The sequence below is a fragment of the Ailuropoda melanoleuca genome, chromosome 3 (assembly GCF_002007445.2).
Source record: "Ailuropoda melanoleuca isolate Jingjing chromosome 3, ASM200744v2, whole genome shotgun sequence".
In the NCBI taxonomy this organism is placed as follows: Eukaryota; Metazoa; Chordata; class Mammalia; order Carnivora; family Ursidae; genus Ailuropoda; species Ailuropoda melanoleuca.
In genome coordinates, this window is record NC_048220.1 from 141,381,791 (window position 1) to 141,408,442 (window position 26,652).

A 26,652-nucleotide genomic window follows, 5' to 3' on the forward strand; every position below is an offset into this window, starting at 1 on the left:
TGGTTTTAAGTATTTAAGATAATATTGCATTTAACAGAGTAGCTCTACATTTGATAAAGTGTCTCTAATAAGGGTATGACATTCTTAAATTAACATTTGGTTGACCTTAAAATATAAGCTTCATCTCTCATGTAAACAAATTCCATCTAAAAGATTGCTTTATCTTTTTAGGGGCTATGAAAGAAATTTAAAATGTCACTCAAATTTCCCACTAAAGTTTCTTCTGCTGTGTTCAACTCTATATAATAATTTTTCTTTATATCCTTTGTTATCCTTTTTAGTATGTTTCATAAAATTCACATGTGCTGCTGCTAAAACCGGCTCTATTAGGGTCATTACTGCACAGGTAAATGGAAGAATGCTAAGAAATTGACAGATTGACATGAGAGGACTCACCCCAATGGCAGGGGACATTATATGCCCAGTTGGGGCTGTGGAGTCAGCAGTGGCAAAATGCAGCAGGCTATTTCAAGGTTTAATTGCGGCACTTAAGGCCATTTATCACAGGACAGCTCAGCAACCTGTTCACAATTTAAAGAAAAAATATCACATTCACCAGCTATTGCAAAAAAGAAACCCCAATAAAAAGTAAAAAAAAAAAAAATTCATTAGTGTCACTGCTAGAGCCTCAGGAAGTACGGTAGAAAGAAGGATATATTTCAGAAATGTAAAAGAAGGAGGAAGGAAGGAAGAGAGGGAGGGAGGGAGAAAGGAGGGAGGGAGAACTAAAATATTATGATATTAATATATTACTGAAAAAGTGATAAAGGTCTTAGAGCACTTTATTTTAAATTAATTCCTATGTATTCACTCTGGAAACCAATCATGCAAAGTCCTAAAATTTTTCTTTGTCTGAGTTTTGCATTATTGAATTTTCAGTACCATNAAAGGATATATTTCAGAAATGTAAAAGAAGGAGGAAGGAAGGAAGAGAGAGAGGGAGGGAGGGAGGGAGAACTAAAATATTATGATATTAATATATTACTGATAAAGGTCCTTAGAGCACTTTATTTTAAATTAATTCCTATGTATTCACTCTGGAAACCAATCATGCAAAGTCCTAGAATTTTTCTTTGTCTGAGTTTTGTATTATTGAATTTTCAGTACCATATTGTCCTTAGAACACAGACATAAGTTGAAAATACGAAGTCAATTTGTATCTCAACTTTATGGCCCATTTCCCAGGAGTAGATCAATTCACCATGACTTGAAGAGATATTTCATAACCCCTACAGTCTGTCTTTATGTTACCAAGGCCCTAGAAGACAAAAGTTCTTTACTGAATAAATGAATGGATTTGTATAATAAACATCTATCTTCATCACAGATAAGAGAATGAGAGTATGTTTAAAACCACTTTACTGGAGTATGATTGACATGTATAAAGCTGGACACATTTCCATTCTTCCTTCCTCCCTCCCCTCCCTCCCCTCCCATACCCTCCCCTTCCTTCTCCCTTTCCTTCCTTTCTTCCTCAATGTGTTTAGGGATATGTATACACCTGTGAAACTATCACCACCAAGGCCATAGACCTATCCAACTGAAAGAGTATTTTCAATATTTTAACACATTTAATGAAGTTTTTGGAATTATAAATCTATGTTGCAATTTGTTATGTATCTTTTCTTAATTTAATACATACAAATCTTAAAGTAATCAAACAATACAGTGAGGTTTAAAGCACACAGAGAATACCCCATAACATACTCTCTCTCCCCACCTTAGGAAACAAATTCTGACAGTTTAGATTTAATTCTTATACGTCAGAATTGTTTCCATATGTACAGTAGTTATGTATGATTGATTATGGTTGTAACTATAATCTGACATAGATAATATTTTTACAAAAATAGATGACATATAGTCTGCTACTTGCATTTTTATCCTGATATATTATCTATAATCCAATTAATTCAATTCAAAACTTTTGCTGAGGCACAATTTCTAACGGGAGTCTTCACTGACCATTAAAGGCATACACCCAGGCCCCATACACTGTGGTCTCTTTGGAGGGTAAACAGACCCAGAGACCCCTAAGAACATCGACTTGCCCCCTCCCTCAGTTCTAAGCAATGACCAACCAGAGAGTGGTACATTTCCACAAGTTGGATGTGGGACAGGTGATAAAGAATCTCCTAGCCCATCATTGAGGTTAAGCCAAAGTTCTGCATTGGATTATTTGCTGTCCTGGTATTAATTAAATGATACCGTTATTTTTTATTCCCCATGATGAAGGTGAAGAGCAGAGAGTGGGAATGCCTGACAGGGCAGGATCAGGGACCATAACAGCGCCAAATTCTGAAATACTTGACCCTTGCAAGTCACCAAGAGCAGCCCAGAAGGACGCCCCCATGAAGTCTGCAAGGGGCCATGCATCCTCTTAGAAAACCCCTTTCTAATGGAACATTTTGTAGATACCTTGGCTCCTTCAGTCAGCAACAGCAGAGCCTGGCTTACTTTGCCACCTCTGCAGGATGACCTTGCAAATCCTTGCTTTCACCCACTTTGCAAATCTTTCTTCTAATCCTTTCATGGTTTCACCCACAGACCATTTTTGGCATCTTACCAGTGTTGGAAAACAGCTCATTGTAGTCCTCAAATGCAGACAGAAATAGTCAGAGTTTCATTAAACCCTTCTGACAGTATTTTAAATTGTGTGCAAAAATAAACGACGAGGTTTAATAACATTACGTGATGATAAAAACAGCAAAAAGAATGTGCGTATAGACATCTGTCTGTATCGACTAGATTGAATTCATTGTATTTTAATGAGAAAGAAAAATGTTAAGTCTATGACCATGGACAATTGCTCATTAAAATTCTTGTTTATTTCAAAAGACAAGACAAGACATATGGTTTTCACTCTCCATCTTTTCGGACAGAGCAAAACCTGATGAAGAGAAACGGAGAAGAGATGGGGACAAGAAACAGTGAGGGGCAGGTGAAGCATGTAGGATTACTTTGATGCCCTACTTGCATTTTCGGGTTTTATTTATCAACACAGCAGATAGTTGGTACATAGCAAAACTGGGTGTAGGATTAATTTGGAACCACGCATTAATTTTCTGCATCACCCTCCAGAGATTGAAGACAATGTCTGCATGAGATAGTTTGTAATTGACATTCATCGAAACCCTGAATTCATTCTTTGCATTATCACATGTCAGTAAGTGGTGTCTTTGTCAGAAATGGATGGCCATATGTATGGCAATTAGAATAAACCAAATCACAAGGGCACTTATGAAATGTCACCTGAGCTGGAAACACTGCCAGCTGCAACGGCAGGAGTAATGTGTCATGGTCACTTCATGGGATTTTGCTCAAATGAGTTAGAAATTTGGATTTTCTTTGTATCATTTAGACCTCTCTGAACTTGGAGATTTGACATTCAGTGACCAGATTATATGGTAATAGAGCCAGAAAATAATGTAGGAGGTAAAAACTGTGTAGCCTTCCTGACTCACTATCCCCAGTCTTCCCCCTTAAATCTTAAGAAGAAAAGGATCACAGGACAATTCAGTTCTGACAGCAGCAGCTACACAGATAAAGGTGCTGCCTCCCCTAGCGAGGCCCCCTGCCCACCCACACTGGACTCCAGGTACAAGAGAGGCATTAGTCCAGTATTCCTTCTCACTGCGTCACACTCCGCTTTTACCAGGCACTTTCCTTAACCATCTCTCCCACTGGACTTAAATGCCCTACCTCCTTCACAAGTAAATTACTAAAAGATCTAGTTATCTTTGGACTTTTCACTTTAGGAAAACAGTCACTTTTCATTTTTAAGTTCAGATGACGTAAGCTCGTGTTTCCTTTTATTGTTACTGTTATGGATTTTCATTAATACTTGTAATTAGCAGCAGTTCAATTAAAATCTAAGGCCAGTAAAAAACTGGGTAGTTTATTTCAGTTATTCACATATTCCAGAGTCAAAACGAATTTAAAATCACTGCATAGTAAGATTCCTAAAGATAGCAAAGATTTCTGAATGATTTCTCAAGAAAATCAGGTCAGAGCTAGCCTGGGAGGCCTATAGAATTACACAGAAGCATAGACTTTGGAGAGACAGTAGTTATTCTTTCAGGAAAAATATGCCCTCATTTGCTGATCCAACATATATTTCCTGATCCTACTGTAGGCTGAACAATGTGTGAGCCCGAAAGCAGGGACCCAAGCTGAAATGTTCTTGCACTTGGCCACATGGGGAAGCTGGAGTGAGCAGATTTAAGGAGGTGGGTGTATGCAGACTGATCTTGGAATCCATGTATATTCCAGTGTGGCTGAGTCAGCACTAAAAACAGAGAAATCATAAAAGAGAAAGCATGGCCAAATTAAGGAGTGTACTGAGAATTGTACATTAATCTCACAAATTTGTATAAAATGACCTAACTCACACAGCATTATTGTTCATGTCGCCCATGCAAGTTCTGAGAACGTTCCTCAGAACTGCTGGCCACACCTGAGAGTGCATGTGAACTTGATGGGTCAACCTGACTGACTTAAGGGGTGAAGGGGTGCCTAGAAAACTGGTAAAACATTATTTCTGGCTATGCCTCTGAAGATGTTTCCAGAATAAATTAGCATTTGAATTGGTAGACTGAATAAAGAAGATTGCCCTCACCGATGGGGGCAGGCATCTTCTAATCCCTTGAGGAGTCCACTAAGAGAACAAAAAGGTAGAGGAAGGTTTGAGCACAGGCAGCCATTTTCTCCTGCCCTCAGACACACGAGCTTCTGGTTCCTTGGCCTTCAGACCTGGACTGCAGCTTACACCCTTGATACCCTTGCTTCCCAAGCCTTCGGGATTGGACTGGAGTGAAACCCCTGGCTTTCCTGGGCCTCCAGCTTGCAAATACCAGATCATGGGACTTCTCACTCCCCATAATCATGTAAGGCAATCTTTCATAATCTCTTTGGATAGCTATACATATCCTATTGGTTCCTAATATGCTGAGTCTTCAAGTATTTGAGGAATTTTTATTAACACAAAAGAGCTGACTCCATACGTCTTGTTCATGTGTAAGCCACACCTCCACGTCATACTTAGGTATTAACACGTGAGATTGATTACCAAACAGCTGGGCCTTAAGCAACGTCAGATGTAAATAGTTAGTTTAGAAGAATTTGACACATTCCTATTTTTGCTTTAAAATGTATCTTAACAATAAGTAAGGATACTGTGTTGAATTATCATCCACTGCCTACCTTTGTCTTTTCCAGGCACCATTTTGTATAAGGATTTCCTGGAAGTTGTATTTATCACATCAGTCGTTTCTAAAAAAAAGCATGTTGGCCACAGGCTTCATTTTCTCTTCTCCTTCAAGACCATGTTAATGGCCAGTTCCATTTTCCAACCGTGCAAGTAGCATGCTCTCCATACTCCCTCTCGGGTCCACACACAAACCAGCGAGCCCCTTTGCGAGTTCATCTCTTTCTCACAGCGCTTTATCACATGAACTAATGACAACCAGCAGGCACAAGTACCATTAATTCTGAAAGCGCTTCATCTAGACCCTACGACTGCCAGAGAAAACAGGGATGCCCAGTTAAATTTGGATCTCAGATAAACAACCAATTTTCTTTTGGTATTAGTATGTCCCTAACACTGCACGGAACATACTTATACTAAAAAGTTACCATTGTTTATCTGAAATTGGAATTTGACAGAGTGTTTTGTATTTTATTTGCTAAACCTGGGGATGCTACAGGAGCTCCGGGTTCCATAGATACATATAAAGCATCCCAGTTATCACAGGTGATAAGTCCACCAGATATTTCACAGGTCAGGGTCGTTAAGATTTATAGCTGTGTCTGGTACATGCTGATTGCAGGAGGCAGAGGTCGCAAACAAAGTCCAGGCAAATAGGACAATACCCTTAGAACTTGTGATAGGATATGGAATAAGTCACAATCACCCATATTCCCACCTCTAGTTATAAAATATATTCATTTAAGTTGTTTATTGTAACTGCTGTTAAACTGTATTTATTACTTTATTGGATAACTGTTCTACATTATTTTGATTTTTTATTTTTTTATCAATATCAGGTTTGGATCTTCTAAACCTAGTGCACAAATCATGCTTAGTACAATCTTAATCAAATTTGAAAGTGGACTTGAGAATTTTTTTAAAAAAGACAGTGATGTCCAATAAAAAAAGTTTCAGTAAGCCGAAGTTATTTTATTTTATTTTTTATTTTTTTTAAAGATTTTATTTATTTATTTGACAGAGAGAGACACAGCCAGCGAGAGAGGGAACACAGGCAGGGGGAGTGGGAGAGGAAGAAGCAGGCTTCCCAAGGGAGCAGAGAGCCTGACGCGGGGCTTGATCCCAGGACTCCGGGATCACGCCCTGAGCCGAAGGCAGACGCTTAACGACTGAGCCACTCAGGCCCCCTGAGCCACCCAGGTGCCCCTGAAGTTATTTTAAGCTTATTCGAGTTCATTATCGATTCAAGAGATATTGTCAAATGTAGCAATTCTCTCAATTGAAAGTGAGATAAGCCAAGAAATAAATTCTGAAAATATTATTGATGAGTTCGCTTTCATTAAAGCTAGGAAAGTAAAATTGTAATAAATTAGCTACGAGTATAAGGGAAATACGTAAACTTAAACATAATTTTATGAGTTTTAAGATACTTACTTTTTATTTTTTTCAATATCTTTTTAAAGATCTTTCCATGGCAGTACAAAAATATGGGCTATCATAATTTATTTGATATATATTTTTATTTTGTCCATTGATAATATATAGTTGACTTATTTTACATTCATTTCTATCTTATAACTTGCTATCTCGCAACTGTTAAAGTTTTATAGAAGTAGAGACTACTTAAAGTCTTTCTCTTATAATCACCTAATGATATAAAAGTATTTGTGGGTTTAAAATTACTTTTTTAGTTAAAATTATCTTTAGAATCATCAGATTACTAGTGATATGCATTTAGTTAATGAGATCATATGTTATATATTAATTATAGCTATAGGCATACTAAATCATATATTATATACACAATTTTCTTAAAATTATAAGCATATAATATGTGTAACATGAACACATATATACACTATATATTAAATATATATTCTGCCTACAATTATAAGTAAAAATTAAATTAGTCAGTAATGTAACCATTATAAAGGTTTTTCTTAGCTAGGGAAAATTTACCCAAGAAAGCATTTCCTCTGTGCATGGTGCTGTCATGAGTAAAGCCATATCAATTCAGTGAATAGCAGCTCAGTTCTGGTGATTGAGCTAAAAAGGATCAAAGTAAATGAGCCTTTCGAAAATAATAATGTGGACCTAATTTCACTTCATTTCTCTTGCTGAGATTTTTCTATTGAGCTTAATATATCAAGAGCAGGAAATTATTTTCACATTTATGTTATTCACATAATTAATTAAATCTGAATTCAGATGCATTTTAGAGAAGTACCCTAGGGATATTAAAAATGTCAAGATCCAACATCGTTTCTCATAGCTTGCTATATTAGAGCTGTTGTAACAAATAGAAAGAAAAGTAATACAAGCAGAGCAATTTTCTGAACTCGTGAATTATAACCGATAAATATGATACCGGCCACTCGAGGCAAGGTTTAAAGCAGGTCAGTTTAATGTAACCTGTATTATGAATGCTTAGCTTTCCTGGTGTCAGCTATGAAATTTAAACTTTCCTTTTCTGAATTTATTCTATAATATATTAAGGGCACTGCTGAAAAGATCAGAAAAATCTGATCATCACAAAGACATAAAAAGGGCAGAAAGGCAATGTATTTTTGACATAACATCAGATTTCACTTTTACTTCTTTACTATGAAAAAGAATAAATCCAAAATCCATTCAAACAAAATTAATAGAAGATAGAATTTCAGCCTAACGTCTCTGGAAGATTCCGAGGAACATTGTTTGGCTTTCTGTTCGTTTTCTCCTTTCGGATTCTACCTAGATGAGGCGGAGGCTGAGGTCGTACAGAGAAAAATAAAACTAAAATAGACACATAAACCTGATCCCTTGGGCCTCTTAAAAATTAATGGTCAGGAAGATTTAATTCGTTCAAAGTGTATTATAGACTTTGTGAAGGCATGATTGCTAAGAATATCCTTAGAAATTTGTTTTCACCTTGTGATCGTACTGTGGGATTTTTAGGCCCCTTGACCCTAGAAGCGGCGTCCAGATGGGGGCCAGGTGAGTGCATCTTTCTCCAGGTGTACTTCCTGTGGTGCGTGAACGCGCTGTGGCTGGAAAAGAGAAGTGTAGGATGCCCACGGGTGGGGCGAGCGAATCCTATTGTCTTCTGTCCATGGCGACTGGAAGAAGGGCCAGCGTTGTAGGCCCACAGAGGACAGATCTGCTGAGGGGGCACATGTCAGACCAGCGAGGCAAACTGCCAAATGCGAGTGCCATCCTCTGCGAAGCCAGACTGGACCATGGGCCCAGACGCAGGTGGGTGCAGGGCAGCCTGTGCTGCTTCCCCCACCCTGCCCCTGTAGCCTGGCCTCCGTAAATCCTCCACAACCATTCATGGCTGAGACTAATCTCCATCCCACAAGACAGAGACTCACAGGGGAGTCAGATGAGGCCTGTACACCCATGATCCAGGGCAAAGTTCTGGCCATGAAAACTGCCCCCACCCCAGGGCAGGGCAAGCACAGCAGAGGGAAAGTGGAGAAGACCGAGCGCCCTTCACCAGCAACCACTTTGTCTACCAGCCTCTCATGAATCCAGTTACCGTGAGCCAACACCCTGGGTTTGGCCACCGCAGGAAACTGAGGCCCAGGATCACGGGCCTGCGACTCCTCCTGGAATGCCTTTTCTGATCATAGTCATTCAGGACTCTGTGAATGGGGACCCTGCCTTTTATCTCACGACAGGCTCAGGAAGGTCACAGTCGTATTGGGAACAATCTTGAAAAGCAAATAAATAAATATGGAGAAGCTAGAAGGAAAACAGAGCTCTAAATGTCACCTCTCTTTACATTGTAAGACCAAATTCCAATCACTAGAACTGCAGACAGTGCATCCCCACCGAGTGGAATCACATTAGGTGATTTACCTTTAGCAGGATAATCTTGACCTAGGGAACATTTATATATATAAGCAGCTGAGAGCATCAATCCTTCAGCAAACGCGGAATGAGGCCAAATGTGTAAAATCTCCTTTGCACTTTTGACTTTGCTTAAAGAATGATGCTTAAAACGCCCTATTAATTTGGAGCTCTACTGAAGATAAAGTCATCTGGGGTAAATAAATAAACTATGTAAGCAGAATAAAGTCAAGAATGCTTCTCACTAGTGACTCTTTCACTGCTGGGAATAATGTTTTCTAATACTAAATTGAGTTAATGTGGAATATTTGTCTGGGACACTCAGCTCGTCTTGATGATATTAATTCTGTTGAATGCTCCGAGAGGAAGGGAGGCCACCAGGACATATGCCCCCATTTAATGCATCGCTGGCACACAACTGCCTGTCTCAGCCCTGTGTGCGGTTCACTCATCCAGTTGTTCTGTCTTCTAAACAGTTTCCTGGACTGACATTGCGATGTGTGCTATCGAGTCTCGCCTTGGGTGTAATGGAATGTGCAATGGCGTAGGAGGGCATTACAGAACGGGCAGCTCGTTACACTGTGCTAGGGTTTTCAAATTTATCATCCAATTTGGGTCCTTCCTCTTCCAACTCTCTGTCCTCTGGCCTCATCGGGGTTGATAAAGAACTTCTCTTTCAGTCACATGGACTCCTTCAGCTGTGCCCTCATGTGGTCCTCATTACCACCATTCCCATGACTTCACCCAACCTTGGAAACTGGGGAGGGTGTTGGTGGGACCATGGGCTACTTCTTACAGATGCAGAGTCAGGCCCCGGGCATCAGCTGTGTGTCCTTGGACAAGTTGGTTAACTAAAGCCAATTGCCAAGACTACTGCTTGACAGTTACTAAATACGCCAAAGCTAGCTTCGTTTTTAATTTTTTAAAGATTTTATTTATTATTTGTCAGAGAGAAAGAGAGAGAGTACAAGCAGGTAGAGGGAGAAGCCGACTCCCTTCTGAGCCGGGAGCCTGACACAGGGTTTGATCCCAGGACCCTGGGATCATGACCTGAGCCAAAGGCAGACTCTTAGCTAACTGAGCCACCCAGGCATCCCAGTTTTGAACTTTTTTGTCCTGGAAGAGAGAGAGTATGTCCAGATCTAGGTAGTTTTTAAAAGCCTAATGATTGTAATTGTCCACCTTTCTTTGATGATGTTTCTGCCATTCCACAGAGGGCTTTACCTACATTACCCCATACAATGTTCATCACACTCTGGCAGTTAGGAGTGTCTGCACCATTGCCTGCAGTAAGGAAGGGCAGAACTTAGCCTGAGGCCACCGGCCGCAGTGGCTGATGGTTGGTGGTACTTCCCAGTGGATCAGAGAAGGTCACTAGATGAAAGGAGTCACTGAATCATTTTCAGATCTCCAAAATCTGCCCATGTACATCTCTGTTTGCTTGTTGCATATGCATTGAAGTCAGTGTTCCAATTTTCCAAAAGTTGTAAAATAAATCCTATAAAAACCATGCCATATTTTAGAAAATAAGAAAACCTGATTTTAGTATTATCTCTTATTATAACACCAGGAAAGTTACAATTAAAGATTTTTTAAATGTATACCTAAACATCTTATATAATAAATTTTATTCTTGGTGTATCTTCTCCTATGTGTACATATATGCACATACTTTGTCTAATTGTAATAAAGTGAACGAGAACCGTTCTTCATTGTTCAATAATTGTTAAGCCACAGATTTTTCTCAATTCTTACGTTATCTTCTCAATTAGTGTGCGTATGCTACCTAACAATTCATTAGGATTTAACCATTTCCCATTAGTTGGATTAAAATTCTGTTTACAGACATAGAAATTTCTCTAGAGTGTTCCCACTTTTCCACTCAGAACTGACACATTTGATTATTTCCATATATGCATTAGGATTAACCTCATTGCCACCGTAGTCAATATATCAAAATTTATCAGAATACGATTTGTCTCTAAATTCAGCTGGTGTATTTCTTGTGTTGCTTGGAGCTAGCGGTCTTTGCTACTGATTTCCATCTTCTTCCCCCATAGTGGCCCCAAAATTTTGTAATAGAGGGAGGAGGAAATCCGTGTAATGGGAAAGCCATTGCTATTCAGGAACCATCCCTGCTCATTAGGAAGCTAGGACTTTCTTACAGTTCTGGGCAGATGGAGGCCACTGTTCCATAATGCTTTTCTCAGATTAATATTCAGTCATTATTAACCCAGGACATTGTCATTCAGTACAACTAAGAGCACTTTAGTTGTTACAGTCTGATGAAGAATGGTATACTGCTGGTAGAATTGTCCTATTATGCATTATAGAGGTAAAATCCTGGTGGGGCAATATTTTTAATAACCACTAAAGATTATTCCAAAATTATGCCATTATCCCTTGGAATTGAGTGTCAGAAATTTCTGGGCTTCTTGAAGCATTGAAAGCCTTTAATCTCTGGCATTCCATCGGTTTGCTCACATGGACCCATAACACTAGAATGTCCTCCAGCTACGTGGAGAAATGTAGTTTTGTTTGAGGACAATGCCATTGGCCTGAGATGTTTTGCTTGGCTTGGTTCTCTGAGGGTGAACAGTTGGTTTTTCACGTGCAATCATGTTTTGGACGTAGGCCGTTTAAATGCATTCATCAATGCGGCGGAGTCAGACTTTATCACACTTTATGGAACAAACTAATAAAGTGATTTTGCAGATATCATGATGGAGGGCCAACGTTCCTTCACAGTGACTGTCAGAGGGAAAGAAACCCCCCACTTTACTTGTTACACACAAGGTTAACAGACATTAAGACCTGAAAATGGGGGAGGGTTACAGCAAAACAGAAGCTAGAAACCTGGAAATTGCCTGACAACTCTTGGAGGCAAAGTCCCCCTGATGTCCTAATCGGTGACAACGTTCACAAAGAGCCAGAGACAGCGATGGAGAGACTGCCACCAGTTCACGTTCTTAAGAGTGTTCTGTGCCCAGAATAAAGTGCCACCAAGCACCCACGCCCCGACACCCTGGCCTGTTCACAACCTCAGACAGGTACACTCTGAAATGAACATGTCCCAAGGGCTCTGTGGTCCCACACTGTGTGGAAAATTCTTCACTCGCTGGTTTATTCTTGGAAATCCTCAACTCTGTTTTGCTGCAGCCCCCTTTCCCGTTACACCTGCTGCCTCCCTTTGGTCTCACCTGAGTGAACCACGCCCCCTTCTCACCCCGCGGCCCTGTGGGATCCTGACTCCACGAAGCTGAGTTCTGAAACTGCACGCTAATTACCCTCGATTCTTTGTTCTTGAAGGCTTTCTTTCATTGTTCTTCATTCTTACTCACTTATTCCAATAAATGAATGGAAACAGCTCCCTCTCGCTGGGCATTCATAATACACATACTTCTCCCTTTGCTTTTTTTTTTTTTTCAACTTTTTTTCTGTTACTGTGTTTTTGTTTATCGTGTAGGTTTTTAAAAAATATTTATTTATTTATTTATTTATTTTATTTGAGAGAGAGAGAGGTAGAGAGCACAGAGAGAGAGGGAGAAGCAGGCTCCCTGCTGAGTGGGGAGCCCCACATGGGGCTGGATCCCAAGACCCCGGGATCATGACCTGAGGGGAAGGCAGACGCTTAACGGACTCAGCCACCCAGGCGCCCGTGTAGATTTTTTTAATGTGAGTAAATCCACCTATGTTTTCATTTAAGACTTCTGTTTTCATTTAAGACTTCTGATCAGTGATTAGAAAGGGCTTCCCCTTTTCAAATTTATTGTTTAACTGTATCTTATGCTCATTGTTTGAATTTTTTCAAGTGATTTTTTATATAACTGAATTTATTTTCATGTAAGGGGTGAGGTAGGGATACAATTTGCATTTCCAGGTTTTCAGGCAGTTGTTTTAATCACATTTGTTTAAGAATCCTTATTTTCCTGCTGATTTGAAAGGAAAACTCTTTTTTTTTTTACTAAATACCTGTATGTTTCTTAGTTTATTTCCGAATTCTGAATTATGTTCTATTGATTATACACTCTCTTTGTGCACTAGTATCACACTGAATCAGTGTTGCTTTCTATTACTTTTTCACTAAGACATAATTGACATACAGCATTGTGTAAGTTTAAGGTGTGAAACCGTTGATTTGACACACTGATATATTACAGTAAGGTTATCACCGCTTACACCTCTATCAAGTCAATAATTATCATTCCTTTTTCTTTGTGGTAAGAACGTTTAAAATCTAGTTCCTCAGCAACTTTGAAACATATAATCTAGTATTGTTGATTATGTTCACTATTACATTTTTAATATCTGGTGGAATTAGTTCACCTTGGTTAGTCTACCTTTTCAAAGTGTCCTCCATATTCTTGCACACTTGTATTCCCAAAGAACTTTAGAATTAGCTTATGTATGTGTAAAACAATACTGCTTACACGTTGACTGGTGTCCACTGAATACTCTGTATAGGCTAGTTTATGAAACTGGCTTCCTAACAATAACGTTTTCCTTTTCCAACCCAAGAATAATATATGCATTTCTACTTATCTTCTGTTCTATCCCTCAGTAGGATCTTAAAGATTTATTCTTCTAAAAATAAATAAATAATATAATAAAACAAAATAAAATAAAATAAAATAAAATAAATAAAATAAAATAAAAAAGATGTATTCTTCTCCATGGTGTACATGCTTTTAAAGTTTGTATCGAGTTATTTTATCTACTTATATTATTCTAATAAATGGGATATCTCATTCCAATACATTTACTAACTGTTATTTATGTTTAGTTAGGCTATTGATTTTTGTATTAATTTTATACTCTACAACTTACTGAATTTTGTAATTGATTTTAAAGTGTTTTTACTTGATTCCCTTATACTGACTTTCCACACAGTCATGCCTCTGCCAGATACTCAAACCTGAAACTCATCATTTATGTGTTTTCTAATATGCATGCAACACAAATTTCTCGGTTTTCTGTCAACCAATGGTTTTATAGATACATTAGCTTGTGGGGCTCCCTCTTGTTTTCTGGTATATAAATTAGAAAGTTGGAATTTGAGAGAAATTCATGGACAACCCCATTACCTTCTCCTCTTGTTCTTGCCTGCCTTGAAGGAGCATTGTAAGGATTAAACAGATAAATCCTCTAAATTAGTTTTGACTATTATAGAGAGTGATCCCAAGTAAGTACTAAGGATTAGGATAGCACCTTATCTCATTAATATTCAAAAATGGAAAGAGATTGTAAACTAAAATGTTATGTGGGCCTGTGCGTTTCAAGAACTGACATGGTATCTACAGAACGGCGATGGAAGTTTTCCGTAAACAGTGTAGATTTGTACAGCAAGTGTAAGGACATGGCTGGGAGAAAAATTCAAATAATATGTATTAATATAAATGAAGGCCGTGTTTTAAAAAAGAGAGAACATAGCCAAAAGATATGTTGAGTATTGTGAGAACGAGCATTTGCCAATAAATCCAAAATTTCAATAGCTTGACACACAGAAATGTATCCATGGTTTGCAGTAGTCAGTAAAGCTAACAGAAGTCATGCTAAGCATTTGGGTGTAAAGAGTTTCATAAAGGATTAAGTCTTGTGTAATTGCCAGCGATCCAGATATATCCGCAAAGTCAAGGAACCTGCCCTGGCATCTCAGCCCAAGACTCCGAAGTGAGTGGTTGTCCAAACGCCCTGGGAGTGCCTCCATACTGAAGATTCCCTAGGGATCTCCCTTCACCTGCAGGAGTCCATGGAAGCGAAGGGGATGGCTCCCTTGAGCCCACCAGGAAGCTTCAGGAAACCTGTGTCTGTCCAGGTGTCCAGCTGTAAGGGAATTCCTCTTTCTGGCAAATTCTGACCTGGAGACATATAGGAAAGGGATCCAGACACTGTACTTCCTGGCCTTGCTAGCAACGTGGAAGAATTCTTAGAAAGCATGGCGGTGATACTCAGTTGACAAAACATAGGGATGTGAACCCACCGAACAGGGCAACTCGAGCCTCCTGGCAGGTGTGCGGCTCACTGCCCGAGGTTCCGGGGCCTGTGGTCCTTCAGTCTTGAGCCTTTGCCGTCTCCTTGGGGCCCGTGTCCTCTACGCCCATTCTGCAGATGGATGGAAGAGGGAGTCTGCCTTGGCTTAGGAGTGATCTGTACCACTTCCACTCATCCCAACAGGCAGGGACAGGCTCAGCGTGTCGGCTTGGAGGTGTCGTCCGAAACGGGAAGCTCCTTCCCAGTGACCATTCATGTTCTGGGAAGGGGGTTGGTGGTATTGGCCAACAGCACTTAGGAAATAAATTATTAAAAAATAAAAGTTCGAAAGGACTTTAGTGTTTGATTTTAAAAAATCAATCTTGAGATCAATATGCAACATGCACTAATACTTTCTCAACACAATTTTATACTTGACGCTTTAGATTTTTCTCTAGCTTCGAAACATTATAATCTATAACTTTGAATACAGTAGAGTTCTGCTCAGGGCAAAATGTTCTCTAAAAAACTGATTTTCATTGCATTTTTTGTATTGAACCAATACATCATCATTTGTCTTCCATCATTCACACTGGCCATCGGCCTACAAGGAATGGATTTATTTTCTGGAATTTGGGGGGAAACTGTCCTCTTAAAAATTGATGAAAGAGGTTTTGAAGTCCTTGATGAAATGTACTTATAACAGAGAGAGTAGCCACTTTTACATTTCATTACACAAATATGTATACCTTCTACCCCTGTTTTGGGTTTAAAAAAAAAAAGTCTGGCTTGCACTATTCAAAATGGTTTGTCATCAAGGAGAAAATAAACGCTGTCTGAACCCATTCTATTTAGCTCAGATGGACCGGAGGCTCTGAGTCGTCGATTAAAGCCAGGAAAATGATACAACTTTGATCACCAAAAGCTATTTGAATGAATAGTGGATGAACTAACGTTTACTTCCCTGCCTTTGGTCCAGGACTTCCAAAGCCAGATATTTTTATCCCTTGCACTTAACAATGTTTGCTGCATTTATTTCGATGAATGAATAAAAAAGCGAAGGGTGTGTTTGCAGTGAGAATTGGCGACTTGTGCACCTGATCAAAGGGGCTCCCAAACATACCTTCGCATCATAATTCAGGAGCATTATTTTCCCCTTACAGTCCCCGAAATTCTAGGCAGAGTCACACCAGTCACATTACCTCACCTACAAATGGGTTCTAATGTATTAAGTTTGAAGATCGCATGCATTTTTATAGCAGAAAGGAAACTGATACAGAGATTCACACACCACGTTTCCCCTAAGTGTCATCACTGGCTAAAGGTTAATTAGTTTTATTATATATCTCTGTTTCATTGAGCTATTGCCTGATCAACTCCGCTCTGGGTAGCTGCCTGAATTATCTGTTCCCTAGTAACTGCCTCAATGTGTTTGAGGTCTGAGAATCCTTCACCAGAACTACAGCCCTGGTGTGAGGCAGTAGTTATACCTGTGACAAATTTATTTCATAGATCATATATTTTCACACAGTTTTTCCATTCTAAAATAAGCGTGGTGCGAAAGGGCTCACAGTGTGGATGGTGTTACCATAACAATACAGACAGAGTGTATTTAAAAGTTCATAACACCAGATGATGATAAGAACAGCACATTTTCAGATAATTAGAGATTTATGATGATGTTATAATTTAATTTCCACAAAGCAACCTTTCATACATGGGTTTTTCAAGCATGTAATTGTGAAATTCACTTCAAAATGCCAAATGGAAGAGTGGCAAATAGAATTCCTGAATCCCCACGTCAGGCACAAGCAGAGATTATAGGAAGTTGGGAAAACTGTGAACCAAGATGGCATTTGGCACTTTGTGCTTCTCTGAAGGAAGCCTGGAATGACAAGAAGTCGGAGAATGCATGAAAATTCCTCAAAGTGCCAAGGGCCCTCTCTCAGGAATGTGCTCCCAGGGAGGGTCGATCTGCCAGCTAAGACCACCTGCTATTGGCCATCACATAGGTAAGTGCTCAGAATATTCTGGGTCATTAATATCCGTTATGGGTCAAATGCATCCTCCCATAATTCATGTCGAAGCCCTTCTCCCCGGTAGCTCAGAATGTGACCCTCAGGGTCTTTGTGGATATAATTAGTGAAGTTATCAGGAGGCTGTGGCCCCCTAATCCATTATGACTGGTGTTCTTATAAAAAGGGTAAATTTGGAGACAGACATGGGAACACAAAGGCAGAGGTCAGGGAGATGCGTCTGCAAGCCAAGAACGCCAGGCGTGGCCAGCAACCCCCGGCAGCCAGGAGAGAGCTGGGGAGCACAGTGCTCTCAGAGCTGCCCAAGGCACCAGCCCTGCCTGCATCTGGATCTCAGGAACCATCCAGAACTGGGAGAGGGTACACCTCTGCTGTTTCAGGGGGTCAATGTGTACCTTGGTACAGCAGCTCTAGAAAACAAGCACAACAGCATCACTGTGGTTGGAGGGACTCATATTTAAATAAAAGATGCACTTTAAAATGAGTGTGACTTACCGAGTAAACAAAAATGTGCCTCAGTAGAATCAGATTGGTGTGTGTTGTGATCTAAAATCGACCTGATAGGGGCGCCTGGGTGGCACAGCGGTTAAGCGTCTGCCTTCGGCTCAGGGCGTGATCCCGGCGTTATGGGATCGAGCCCCACATCAGGCTCCTCTGCTATGAGCCTGCTTCTTCCTCTCCCACTCCCCCTGCTTGTGTTCCCTCTCTCGCTGGCTGTCTCTATCTCTGTCAAGTAAATAAATAAAATCTTTAAAAAAAAAAATAAAAATAAAATCGACCTGATAAGCATTCTCTTGGGGGCCCACATGTCTTAATTAGGTGTGAAACCCTCATGAATACAGAGTAGGTAAAATTTCATAACTCTCTGAGATAACTGCTTTTTCTCGATGAATTACAGACAAATAATTATGCAAAATGAGCAGTAATATCTAAGTCCTGTCCTCTTAATTTCCAGATAGCAAAGTTCCTCAAAGACTAAATTACGGAATACGAAAGAAAACAAATATGGTTGTAAGAGTATCATATAAGATTTTTATATCCATTAATTAACAATGCAAAATGAGACCTTATTGACTAAAGAATGTTTCTTACATATAAATTATTCTACTAAAAAGTGGAATACATCCAAATAAATTGTGAAGAAATATGTATCCAATATATGTGTTTTTCTTGAAGCCTTCTGAAAATTTTTTTGTCTTCTTTGGGTCCTAGCCAAAATTGGGAAGTCTCTGCCTATACAATGAAAAGTGCTAAGTTGTCACTGTGAGTAAAATCTTGATAGGGATGGAAATTTTAGGTGCAAATGTAAAAACTATGTAGAATCCCATATTATCATATAGAAGACAATGATATTGTCCTAAAGTCTAAGTGAAAATTGACATTTACACTACAAAGTGTGGAAGGATATTTTACCTATATTTGAAGATATTTGAACTATCTGGAAAACTTCTGTTTCATTCATTTATGATGTTTTGAGGTAGTGTACTGAATTTTAGTTCTCAGAAGGTTTTTAGATGAAGACTATTACAGTTTCAAAGCAACTCATTTAAATGGTTGAAAGTCCATAGAAATATATAGATGGTACAACTTGGTGTTTACATAATACATCCGAATCATCACCAATAAACTGTTTCTTCTGCATTAAGTTATTAAAAACTAAAAGTGTGTATAGAGATGGAAAATAATGTAGTGGCTGTCTAGGGCTGAGGATGGGAATGGGAGTGACTATAATTGGGTACAAGGTCTCTACGAAGGGTAGTATGGTGAACCGAAATTGCTCCCCACCAAGACATATCCACTTAATCCTCGGAGCCAGTCTATCTTTATTTATATGGAGGAAATGTGATGAAGAATCTTGAAATACAAATCAAAACTACAAAATATCACCTCATACTTGTTAGGATGTCTATCATCAAAAAGACAAAAGACACCAAATGTTGACAAGGATGTGGGAAAAAGGGAACCCTTGTGCCTGTTGGTGGGAATGTAAATTGGTGCAGCCACTGTGGAAAACAGTATGGAGGTTCCTCAAACAATGAAAACTAGAACCCCACCATATGATCTACCAATCCCTCATCTAGGCATATATCCAAAGGAAATGAGATCCATACCTCAAGGAGATATCAGCTCTCCCATGTTTATTGCAGCATGATTCCCCATAGACAAGATATAGAAACAATCCAAGTGTCAGTTGACTTATGAATAACGAAAATGGAATATATATATATATGCAGCTTGATGTGGCAGTTAAGAGTTTTCAAAGGAAATCCAACAGAAATCATTTTCATTGATGATTGCATTTGCTATAACACAGAATGGAGAGGAAATAGTCTAATATGAAGATATTCAGGAAAGAACCATCCAGATGTCAAAGGGCCTTACTTTATTCTAAAAGCTGCCCCAGTGAAACTTGTACATTTTGGGCTGCTTGTGACAGCTGGGACTGGCCGCCTTCCCCCTCTGCTTTCCCCACCCTCCCAGTGTCATTGAGTCATGCCAAAAGGCATCTCTTCTATAACTAAAGGCCATCAACCATTCTCCCTTAGAGCTATGCACCTGCATTCACGGAGCACCACCTCATATGAGAACCAGTGCATGGAAAGGGCTGGACTAATCTCTAAAGTTTTCTCCAATTCAAATATTTTTTATTTAAAGGAAGATTTTTATATCCTGCGAAATATTTCTGTTATGGAGAAAGACTGTGGGGCTTGCTATGGCAGGATTCTAAACCCCCAAAATATATCACACTCATCTTGGGCTTCAGATATTTTCAAGTTCTCATAAGCCAGAGTTTAGCTTTTGAAGGAACGGAATTCCTTCTCTAGTTAAAACATCTTACCCGGTATCAATTGCAGGAAATCTGTTCATCTCTAGAATATGAGGTTTACTATTGTCCTTTCCTCCTGAAACTGTGGCGGTAAAAGAAATTACAAAGTTGGCAGCATTCCTTGAGTTTGGTATTTACCAAGTATTATATGAAATGTTTCCCATTAGTTACTCCATTTAATTACTGGACAGCCCTGAATTTCAGTATACTTCCATCTTTTGACAGAGGAATACACTCTGTAATTCATGTAAGACCACCTAACTCGCTAATGGACAGGACTAGGATTCGAAGCCAGGACTGGACGTCTCAGGAGCCCACCTATGTAAGAATGTACAGTTTGTCACATGAGCCTCAGCCTCTCCAAGCTCTAAGTTGATTCTGACGCTGCCTCAGTGTCGGATGATTTCCATAGCCTTTATGGAAGCCATTAAAGCTCACTCCATGAGTTAACACAGTATCTTACGCCTGGGATGGGAAATCCCACTTCCTATGACTTAAACTGTACCTTTCCCATCATAGATGCCCGTTTGAAGTGAGAGAGCAAAGCACTAATTGGAATTGTGGACGTTCTCCCCAACAGGTCTGCTATATGAGGGCCGGTCTCTTTGTGATTCTCCTCCAGGACACATGTCATGATGACATGGCGGGCCCTAGGGCTGAAAGGAGTTGGAGGAGAAGAAAGGCAACAAAGAGTTCGATTCTCATCCCCCAAGGTCACTTGGGTCTGAGGCCATCATCCAGACAGAGGCTGCCCCTTTGTTTCCTTCCAGGCACAGAATGTGGATTTGGGGCAGACAGAGGGGGCACATTAAGATACCATAGAGTTTGGTCTGAGTTTTGTTTCTGCCCATTAAATTGGGTCAGAAGTCACGTTCCTTCTGCACCCATCATATTAAGCTGCCTTGGACTTATTTGAGTAAATCATTACTGGAAGGGGCTGTGGTAAAAGGGCTGGAAATTTCATGTTTTTCTGGTCTGTAGGCAAAGAAAAAAAAAGTTTTGTTAGTGATTCAATGGGGGGCTTTTCATTTTTCTGTGAATCCTCCAGACAGTTATTCTGTGCAATAATGGGAAATGAAATTACTGACCTTGGGAATTAATCTGTGTTGCTATTAAATCACTTTCATGCTATTGCTTTAGGGAGGTTCCAAAAGTCTTTTTCCTGTGTTTTTGAGAGATCCCTTTCCCACAATCATACCATATTTTCCTTTAAAATTATTGCCTATGTTACTAGTGCTTGGGAAATATTAACTTTGAGTAAAAGCTTCCCTATTTCCCACTGCTAACTTTTCTTTCTGTTTTAATAGTCTGGTTTGGTAAGCAACAAAAAGTTGATGCGCTCACTTGAGAAAAAAGAATAATAAAGTCACCCTCATGTATTCAGTTCGTTAGCATCGAGGTTTAGGTGGAAGGGAAAGAAAAGCTGTTAACAGTGGCTTTAAGACATTTCCTTTGTTCCGTAGTTATGTTTGCATGCCTTGCGGATATTGCATCAGAAACTTGTCTAGAGACAAGATGCCACTCCAGAAAATGTGTTGTATATGTTGTATATGTTTGTGGGAGGGAGGCTTCCCTTCATTTAATTTGGAAATGCTGCGTTCCATACAGAACAGTAAAATCAGGGGCACCTGGGTGGCTCAGTCGTTAAGCGTCTGCCTTCGGCTCAAGGGGGGATCCCAGAGCCCTAGGATTGAGCCCCACGTCGGGCTCCTCTGCTGGGAGCCTGCTTCTTCCTCTCCCACTCCCCCTGCTTGTGTTCCCTCTCTTGCTGTGTCTCTCTGTCAAATAAATAAAATCTTAAAAAAAAAAAAAAAAAAGACATTAAAATCAGAGGGCTGTGAAGCTTGGGTTCCTCTCCCTAATTTATCATTGATTTTCACCACTATCGTTCTCTGATACTGAACTTCTGTTCGGGAGATTGTTGGTCTCAGTGTGCACCTCCAGAGCTTCCCCAGCGGGACAGCAGCAGGCTGCATCTAGACCGGCCCCAAGGAAGCCTTTGGTGTTTTCCTTTTTTCAGTAGGTGCTGCCTGAGTTACCCTGTGTTGGGGGTCCTGCAGCTGGTATATTGAATTAAGTCACCCACACCATGCAACTGAAAGCTCCCTTGGCATCCGAGCCCCCACTCTGGGGAAGTGGAACCCATGAGGTCCTTTTGATTGAAGGTGCAGTTTCAACACACCCACACAAAGTAACCACAAGGTTCACTACTTATATATTCCAGAAAGGGGGTAGGGGGAGGCAATGAGCCAGGGGAAGGACAGTTCCTCTGTCCCAGGTCAGGACTAGCAGGAGACAGACAGCAGAGTGGCAGGCACCTATTACAAGGTGATGGGGCAGAGGTCACTACCTTTTCTTGGGCTTAACTCTCAGTGGATGCTTTAAAAGGTGCTAGGGGAAAAGCAAAGCAGGAGCTTAAGGATGGCATCCTAAACTCACGTCCTTATCTAAACAGCCAGACTCTGGGTGTGAGCAAGGCTATCATACCATAAAATGCCCAGGCAGCAACTCAGAAAAACAAAAGTTGGTTTTCTCAAAAGTTGCTTCTTGCAAGGTAGAGTTAGCCTGATAACTTAGGAAGAAAGAGAAAAAAGACAAAGTGAAAATGCCACAGAACACAACTGTCTCCTACAACTGATCATTTCACAGCTTCTGTTGAGAACGTTAATGGGGAGTTAATTAGCCATTGTTGTGACTGAGACTGAAGCCCAGGATTTCCAGGCTGTTTTGCACGGGGTTTAATAACCAGAGGTTTCACACCAGCATGAAAAATAATTCACACATGACAAAAACATTAAGAACAGCCAAATAATCAGTCTGTAAGCTGCCACTCTTGATGATTAAAAGTCTTGAAAAATAACAACACAAAGGAAAACTTCGAGTTCAGCTCAAGTTCCACTTTCTACTCTTAAGAAAAGGACAACTGTCACAGCCTGCTTGGAATCAGGAATCTTAGAGACGCAAGGGAGGTATAGGTGGCATGAAGGGCGAACTGGGCTTCATCTCATGAGGCCGGCGGGGAGCTGGCGGGAGGGGATCATCAGGCCGCCCTGCGCACGGAGGGACCGAGGACAAGGCCGCCGCAGGCTCCAGCGGTGGTGCTTCTCCCAAAGACGCCGGCCAGGCACCTGCCCAATCCCTGGCGAGGCCATGGGAGGAACTTAAAGCCTTCAAGTGTTCCAGCTGCGGAGAATAACGGGCATCAAGAACCCAGCAGCGTCCCTGACGCCCACGGCGGCGGAAGCGTTAGTCCGCGCTTTGCAATTGAATCTGTGCCCTGACCAGCACGGACACCTCTGTGTAATAGCCAGGCGTGGACTCGAGTCCCAGGGGACCTAAGATCAGCTTCCACCGGTAGGATCCACTCGAGGATCACGGAAGGCCGGGATGCAGCCTCCCAGCTGACTGGGATGGTGTCTGCACCCGCCTCCAGGATCCCAGTGGGTGTCAGGGGGCTGCCTTCCAAAGAGAGGGACGCTGGCTTGTCGCCCTGCAGTTCTGACAACTGCACCACGAATATGAGGGGTGTCGGCAAGCCTGGGGCAATTCACGCTCTGCACAAACTAGGAGTTGAGTTTTTCCCACCAGGAAAGAAAAGATGGCTAACATTACATTAGTTCTTACTGTGTTCCAGAAAGTGAAAGACACTTGGGCATGATTCTGCCTCTAACTCTCACTGCTGTGCTGAGAAGCGAGCTTTATCATCTGCCTCTGACCATAAAGGAAAGGAGATCGTGAGACCAAGCAGCTTGTCCCATATCATTCGGCTGAGAGCCCACATTGGGCAGGACCCAAATCAAGATGCATCTGACCCCAGAGGCCCAGCTCGTCTACTGCCTCGTATCTCGCTCTGGAAAACCTTGGTGAAGGCCTGGTGTCCCCTGAGTCTTTCCCCCATTTCTCTCGAGGCAGACTTTCTCCACCTGGAGAATCTCAATACAACACACAAGGTAGTCAAGTTATCAAGAAAAAAATAAAACACAGCTCAGCCAGGGAGGGAGGTGCGTGTAATGTTTATGGTGGGACAGAACCTACATTAAGGAACTTAGTTTATTGATCCAAGGTTGACCTTGGAAAGTCAGGAATCATATTTTGCAAGTTAGGCACCAGACCTTTAGTTTGACTCCTCAGAATCACTCATCTCTTCAGTATCTTTTCCTGGATATGATGGTTAATTATGTATGTCAACTTGATTAGACTATGGTGTCCAGTTAGGTCAAACCCCAGTCAGTTGAAGGCCTTAATTGAAAATTGCAAAACTGAGGTTTCCTAGAGAAGAAGGAATTCTCCTCAAGACTGTAACATAGAACTCCTTCCTGAGTCTCCAGCCTGCCTGGTCTCCTTGCCATTCATGGAGCTTGCCAACTTGAACTTTCCGTGGAGCCCATGTACCTACTCATCTCTCTCGTGGTTGTTTCCTTGTGTCTGGATCTTTCTCATCATCATTCCTCAACACAAATATGTCCTCCTAGGAGAAGCCTTATCTGGCCACTTTGACTAATTAAGCACGATGAAGCATTATCAGATATCTTGTTCATTCCCTCTATCCATCCCCTATAGTGAAAGCTCCTTAAGACTTGATGGGTTCTGTTCATTGCTCACTCCCCCGCATTAAAATAACCCTTAGCAGATACCGGGAAGCCAGATCCTACTCTGAACAAACAAATATATGAATGAGTGTTCGGTCTAGTTTTTAGTTGTATCAGGTGAGAGAAGAAATCTGGCTTCTGTAGTTCCATCTAAAAGCTCCATTAACAATATACAAGAGTTTGACTTGCTCTACACCTAATGAGCATTAGATGTCGTCTGCCTTTATCACGTTAAGCATTCTGGTAGGTGTGTATTCTCTGTTTCTCCTGATGAACACATTTTTGTATGTTTATTGCCCTTTGGATATTCCCTTTTGTGAAGTATCTGTTCAAGTAAGTCTTTTGCCTATTTTTTATGGGCGCTTCTGCCATCTACTTCTTGATTTAGAAAATAATATAATTGAGCCCTTTTTCAGATATACACATTGCAAGTACCTCCTCCCAGCTGGCTCTTGCATGTGCATTCTAATGATGTCCTTTGATGAAGATAAGTTTGTAATTCTAACAGAGTCAAATTTCTATTTTCCTATAGGGTTAGTATTTTTATCCACGTGTGTTTTGTTTAAGAAATTTTTCCCACCACAGTGTCTTGAAGATATTTTTCAATGTTTTCCTCCAAAAACTTTGTTTTATTGCAATAAAGTTTTATATCTGAGATTGATTTTTGTGTATAGTCTTAGCTCGATGGTCTACACTCTTTATATTCACAGGAACAGCCAATTATTTCAAATCTGTATTTTTCAAAATATCTTCTTTTCCTAACTGCAAAGCAATTTCATAACTCCCATGACCTTCTATGGGTGGGTTATTTCTGGGCTGCCCAGTCGGTTCTGTTGGTCTGTTTGCCTTAATTACTGTAGCTTCATAATAAATCATCAGATCTGACAAGTTAAGTCTTTTATTTTTGTTGTTCTTCTTGAATATTGATTCTCCTAGTCCGGTGATAAATTATGTCTAAACAGGACAATTTGGCTGCTGGGCTGAAGAGGATTTGGGGTGAAGGATACAAGAAGGAAGAATACCAGTGGGGAGGCTTTTGTATTAAGCTAGACAGAGATGTTGAGAAGTAGTTAGATTATGGAAATGCTAGGAATAGGAGCAGCAGAGATGACTTATAGACTGGATATGAACAAGTCAACGTCACTCTACAGATCTGGGGCCCAGCAAAGCAAGGACAGAGTCGTCATTCTTTGAGATGTGGGAGACTTAGGGAAGAAAACGTTGGGGGAGGAAATCAAGAATGTCCATTCTGAACTTCTTAAATTTGAGATCCAAATGTTGATGACGAGTGGGAAGGTGAATATAGAAGACTTCCCTTCCTTTCAGCTCTGACCATCCAACATAATTTTGAGTCTTGTCATTCCCACTACCCAAATGTCATCAACGCTGACAGATATCCACAAACTTTTTCTTGAAAGGGACAGATAATAAATATGTCAGGCTTGGCAGGTGACGTGTGGTCTCTGTTGCATAATCTCCTCTTTTTATAACGCTTCAAAAATGTAAAAATCTTTCTTAAGTTTCTGGCCATCCAGAAACTTCTGGGCTGTAGTTTGCCAAGCCCTGGTCTATAGCGTTATTGACTTTCTCTGAGATTCAGTAATGTACTGTCTGATCGCTTTCTTTACATTCTTATACTTCCATGTCTCCTTCACAGAGAAGCTAGAATTATGGGTTCTGGGTTTTGTTTTTGTTCCTGTGTTTGTTTCTTAATCAAGGTCAGATGATGACACTTACATGGCTTTACACTGAACGTACAATAAAGTAAAACTTTCTGGTACAGCCTACCTGGCTCTGCATGCTCTGGCTTCTCTTGAGGAAAGCAGATCCAGCCCACGGCCTGTATTTACAAATAAAGTTTTGCTGGGACACAGCCACACGCATTTGTTTGCAAGTTGTTTATGGCTTCTTTCACTCCACAAGGACAGAGCTGAGTTGTTGTAACAAGACCACGTGGNTACTGTCTGATCGCTTTCTTTACATTCTTATACTTCCATGTCTCCTTCACAGAGAAGCTAGAATTATGGGTTCTGGGTTTTGTTTTTGTTCCTGTGTTTGTTTCTTAATCAAGGTCAGATGATGACACTTACATGGCTTTACACTGAACGTACAATAAAGTAAAACTTTTTGGTACAGCCTACCTGGCTCTGCATGCTCTGGCTTCTCTTGAGGAAAGCAGATCCAGCCCAC